The sequence below is a fragment of the Corythoichthys intestinalis genome, chromosome 8 (assembly GCF_030265065.1).
Source record: "Corythoichthys intestinalis isolate RoL2023-P3 chromosome 8, ASM3026506v1, whole genome shotgun sequence".
NCBI lineage: Eukaryota > Metazoa > Chordata > Actinopteri > Syngnathiformes > Syngnathidae > Corythoichthys > Corythoichthys intestinalis.
In genome coordinates this window covers 41,010,819-41,016,818 of record NC_080402.1, presented here as the reverse complement: position 1 = coordinate 41,016,818, position 6,000 = coordinate 41,010,819, and positions in this window count along the sequence as shown.

The following is a 6,000-nucleotide window of genomic DNA, read 5'->3' as shown; positions in this document are numbered from 1 at the left end:
TCTAAAACATGTATTGCCCTCTATGCGATGTGAATTTGAAACTAAATAGTCCATATCTATACCCCTCTGTTAGCCTTGAAATATGGTCTATCTGGGCTCAAACTCTAAATATAAGTTATCAAGCATAGAATCCTACTTCCCCATGACCCTGAATACAATAAGCACAGTAGAAAATGACCCAATGGATACATTCAACCTGACTGGCACATTTATATGCAGATAATATATACAGTATAAAATTCTTTTTTTGTTTTAATCAAGAATATGGCGGAAAACACTCAAGTGACTTGAAGTTCCGCTCTGAGACCCCCAATTTGGCCAAATTTCAAAATTGTCCGATATGCATGATTAATACATCATTGGAAAGCTTAAAATCTCAATTTTCTGGGGGAAGAAAATTTCTGAACAGGAGGGCATTATAGAAAAAAAACATTTTTTTAAACAGCAAAACCCTAACTGGAGGTGAGCGTACGTGAGAGCAGAATTAAAGACGCCATGATTTCAAGGAGATATTATCACGTACTTACCTCTTCTCGATCCAAAAACTCCATGTAGCATGTATCCACGAGTGTCAAGACACAGCTGTGAATGGCCACAGCTGGATTTTGGGGGGATTTTAAGGGCGAAACATGGTAATATAACAAGGGCCGCAATGCAGAAATCGCAAACATTAAAGTGATCGAGATTTTCTTTTTCATATATTTACTCTTTTAAACATTTTTTTTTTTCAATTTTCTTTGTTTGGATCGATTATTTATCATCAAAAATATTGGGGAAAATGCGACGCTAACGAAAAAAATACAATTAAGCGATAATTATGAGGTAGAGATCTGTGACTTTTTTACAGATGCCAATTTTTTTCATTGTGACGTAATTTGTTTAAATGTGTAATATATGTAAGTGAATAATTTTTTAAAGTCGTTTTGTTTTTAAACGAAATATTGACATCAATTAATGATTCCAAGCTAAAAATGACAGACATTTTGAATAATAAATATAATGGTTGTGCGGCGTCTGTAAAAGGGGGTTTCCAGGGTAAAACGGACAAATTACAAATAGTTCGAGGCCCTAAAAGTTTAAAATATGCGAGTGAATAATTTTTTAAAGTCTTTTTTTAAAAACTAAATAGAAGACATCAATTAATGAGTATAAGCTAAAAATGACGGACATTTCGAATAATAAATATGATTACTTACCTTCTTTTTATGGCTAGGTTGAAACAAAAGCTGTTGCGAGAAGTCTGTAAACGAGGGTTTCCAGGGTAAAACGGACAAATTAAAAATAGTTCGGGGGCTTGATGCACCATGAATCTGCGATGGCAGCATATAGACATATTTTTCTATCAAACACAACAGTTCTTTTGGCTTAAAACACAGCAATTTATTGCAAGAGCAGAAACTGCATTTTCAGTGTTGTCTGTGTTTTCCGCCATATGCATTTGAGGAGAGCGGTGTTCGTTGTCCCATCCACTCAAAAATTGCACATGCACTAACTTTTAAATAGTTTTTTTTCATTGTACATTCACATTAGTTTTGTGTTTTACACATTACTGAATCCATTGTTGTATTTAGCATGGGAGAGAGACAATTGAAAAACTTTTGAATAAGCATTGCTTAATGAATACGTAACCTGATTTTAACTTTTAAATAGGTGTTTTTCATTGTATATACACATTAGCTTTGTGTTTTTTACACATTACTGAATCCATTGTTGTATCAATTATGTAAGAGAGTCATTTAAAACACTTATGAAAACGCATTGCTTAATATAGCTATAACATGATTGCACAAATTGTATGACTTTTGTCCCTCTGAGGCTGCCGTACGCAGTAAAATCTGTGGCGTTGATTTTTTTTTTTTTTGGTGTAAATTATATTTGAGTTGATTGATGTTGATTTGGGTGTTGGTTTAACACTAGCAGTGTTAAGATCGCTCTTGGCGCGGTGTCAGTTAAGTGAGCAAAGACTTGTGGGTGAAGTGACAGCACCACTCTAAGTGGAGTTGTCTGTAAATAGCTGGAGTGTGTTCGGTTGAAATAACACACAATAGTGAGCCTGACTTCAGTGCTTAATAAGGGATGCAAAGTCCCTCTGTTACCCCTCGCGGGCCCAACATTAGGGTACAATTGCCAGTTAGGCTCATGTTCTGCGCTAGGGTCCCCCCACTCATCAAGAACATTTCAACATCACAATGAATATTTAAAACCAATAGTCCTATTGTAATGAAACAAAAGGTGGTTACACATTTTGGATGTGAAAGGTTTGAATAGGAATTGCTTATTTTGTTCAACTATTTTATTAAGTCTAATTTGAATCATTTTGGCATTTTTCATTTAACTACATAACTTAATAGTCACTTAAAGCAGTTGTGTGAAACCACTTGAAATACGTTTCTTGCATAAATACCATGTTTCTTTCTTTTTTTTTTTTTTTTACACAATAGATTTATTGTCATGAAATTGTTATCATGAAAAATATGAGGAAAAAAGCTACAGTTTTAACTCATTTTCTCTAGCTAGGCAGTTGAATGTAAGCTGTTAGCTAAGCTGTTGTCCCCAAAAAACGAGTGGGGGTTGGTTGTCCCATTTTGGATGGAGTTGTTTGTCATATTATCTAATATTCAGATTTTTTTGTTGTTGTGCTGTGTTGAATCAACATTGTAAACTTTTTTTAAACCTGTTCTAACTTGATGGTAACATTCTAATGTAGTCTTGTTAATGTTCCATGTTTATCGATACAGTTAACCAAGAACACACTTAGATTTAATTCAGAAGTCATCACAATTTTTTGACAAAAACCCCATTTAAATTAAAAGTAACAACCAGGCCCATAGTGTGCGAACACCATCCCCACAATGGAGACTTCACAAATTGTCAGGCAGCATATTCACACACATTTCATATGAAAAGTCAACAACCACCCACTTATTTTATGTCTAATAGTTTTTTTTTGTAAACATTTACTCTGCAACTGATATAGTAGTATTCCTGGCAGAGGGCAAAAAAATGTTCACATTGTGAAATGTTTGTATATAAGTGTATAGTGTTGTGGGAAAAACAAGAAAAAGCACACACTATTAATAAAGCTAAAGTAACACAAAGAGGAAAAATCTGGCAACATCCTGTGTTAAACTTTGAATAGATGCCACAAACATTGTATACTGTGCAGTTCTCACAAAAATGTGTATTCTGTCATCTGTTTTTCATTTATAAACCTGAATGACTTCCATACTATCCACGTACAGTTTACACCAAACAGATTCCAACACATACATGGCTACAGTCATTTGTGATGAAAGCAACTGTCCCTGTTGGTTCAACCTGTGGCAGCAGTTCTTCACCCTTCCCAACTTTCTCCAAAATAATGAGCCCCATCTGAATACAAGGAACACACAGAACATCTTCAGTCACACAATGTTTACTGCCTTTCAAAAGCATTGGAATAGTGGGGCCAGTTCATTCATTTTTACTACAATTGGATTTCAAATCGAAAGTTGAATATGAGACACGAATTCCACATTTTAGCTTGATTTGCAGGCACTTGTTTGTATGTGTTTTGGGTCCTCTTGCACCCATGATCTCCCAAACAGTTGTTATTTGGATAATCAATGCAACAGGAGGAACCAGGACCTGAAAGCACACCTATTTAGTCATGTCACTTACCATCTACATGGGATTGGCTCCTGCACCCCCGTGACTCTCGTGAGGATAAACGGCTTGGAAAATGAGTGAATGAATTAAAATAAAGATGGTTTGATGAGAAACACAAATGTTTTATGCTACTACTAATATAAAACAAAAAAATCATTGTCCTTACAGTTCTAATACTTATGTTACCTTAACTTTGGTTATGTCAATAATGTGAGCAGAAAGTTATTTAAAATAAATAAATAATAATAATAAAATAAGACAAAAAGATGGTTAGGTTTTATATTTTGATGTTCCAAAGTACATCCAAGAATGCTGCAAGTCTTCATTACAGATCATTTCAACCTATTTTGCAACTAAATGTTTTCTAGGGTTTTTTTATTTATTTATTTTTTTTTTACTATTTTCTATAACAGTTCCATACAAAACTATCTACTGTATAGGGAATCTCTTTCAAAGATCAGGAAGGAGCATAAGAAATTCCTTTCTTCCACCAGTCAGCCTGTTTGTGTGGCTCTGCTGGCTTTGCTATTATTAGCCCAAAGAAAAAAAGGAAAGTGATGACTTCGTTAACAAGGCAGATCACACAGCCTGCCTCAAAATGATGCAGCGCTTTCTGGCAGGCAAGAAAATCATTTGAGGAGGGGATAATCTTCAGAAAAACACGTTTTTTTTTTTTGTATTTCGTTATCAGGGTAATGATATACCGGATGTCACATGTCTAATGTACTTGTAAACATGTTCACCTTTTCACTTACGACCTCCCCATCTATCAAAGACGTCACTCCCTAAGGCTGCCTGAGCAAAGGGATGCTAGCAACAGATTCCAAGGCAACAGCAGGAAATTAACACTTTGTTTTCTGGCACAAACCCAAAAATTAAAGGTATTTCATTCAAATTATAGGATTTCTCATATCAGTAATGCACTGAAACAATCTAAAGAGTTTAAATAAAAAGGAGTGATATTGCCATATAATATTCTTTTAATGCACTACACATTGCACATTACTATTTCTAATATATTCATATTACAAGTTCTTTGTGAATGTGAATTAAATACTGTACATTTCACATTAGCTAAACAGGCACTAAATTAAAAACTTTCGATCATATTTTTAAAAAATCAACACATTTTAACAGAATAATACTTCTGAAGCACAATAATCAGCTTTTGTGGTAGCTGCAGTGTATTTACATACTTTAATCTGCAAATCCCATGAACAGCATTGTAATCATTGTCATACATGGCCTAGGAGGAGTCTAGCCCTACTTAAAATGCAATCAGATTTTACTGGTTTCAACTGCTTACATGCTTATGATATCCTATGATGTTTTGACTAGTCTCTTGCACTATATAAAAAAGAGAATGTTAAGACGAAACGTAGTCATATATACTGGTGCAGAGAACACACGATTTGGCAGGCAAGCTGTGGATGTGTCGAGCTCGCATATTTACATAAAATTTCAGCAGGATATAAGCACAATTTAATGTCATCTAGCGATGCTGACGACAAGCAAGTAAATTTTATAACTGCGCTGGTGTCTCAATTACACTAGTGGCCGCGCCTTATAGTCATTTATCACCGGCTGGCCCATAAAACCTGCTTTTTCACGGGCACACTCAACATTATCTACCAAATGGAAGCACGAAAAGAGGATTCTAGGATTATAACCAGACAGACAGTAATTACAGTCATGCTGTGCATTCAGAAATGGAGGAGTCCACAGAACCTTGGTTACAGTTTTCAAAGATAGTACATTCTTATTGAAAGGGCTCAACTCAAAATGGCAAGCTTGACAATGCAGATTTTTATTTCAAAAATCACGAGGGTAGGGAGTAACTAACGAACAAGAAAAAGGGTTAGATAAAAACAACTAATAGTGAATTAAAAGCTATTAAGAGATCAGTTACTCAATGGCATTTTGTGTATCGGCTGTTGTAAGAAGAGGAGCAATAAATATAACAATACGCATGATGAATGATCTAACTGCAATGTACACTGATTGCAGTGGGATTACAGACCGTTCTCTTTCAGCAACTGTGAATCTCAAATTATTCCCAGTTCCAATATCCTATATGAGATCGCATTTTTACAAGATCGCTGCTACAGTAACATCTAGCGTTTTAATACCCTCATGTGTTTTCTGTAATTATGAAGAACAGTTTGGGTAGCAGTGGTTTGAAAAGTTTGTGCACTTTATATTTTAAAGCAAATTAAAAATAGCTGTTTTACGGCAGAGCTTTTATGGTGACATTTCAGAGGCCTTTACCACACCGTCTGCTGGGAGCATTGCAGAGGTATAAATCTTTGAAGAGCTGCACCCTGCATCGCACATGCACTACAACGCTATCAA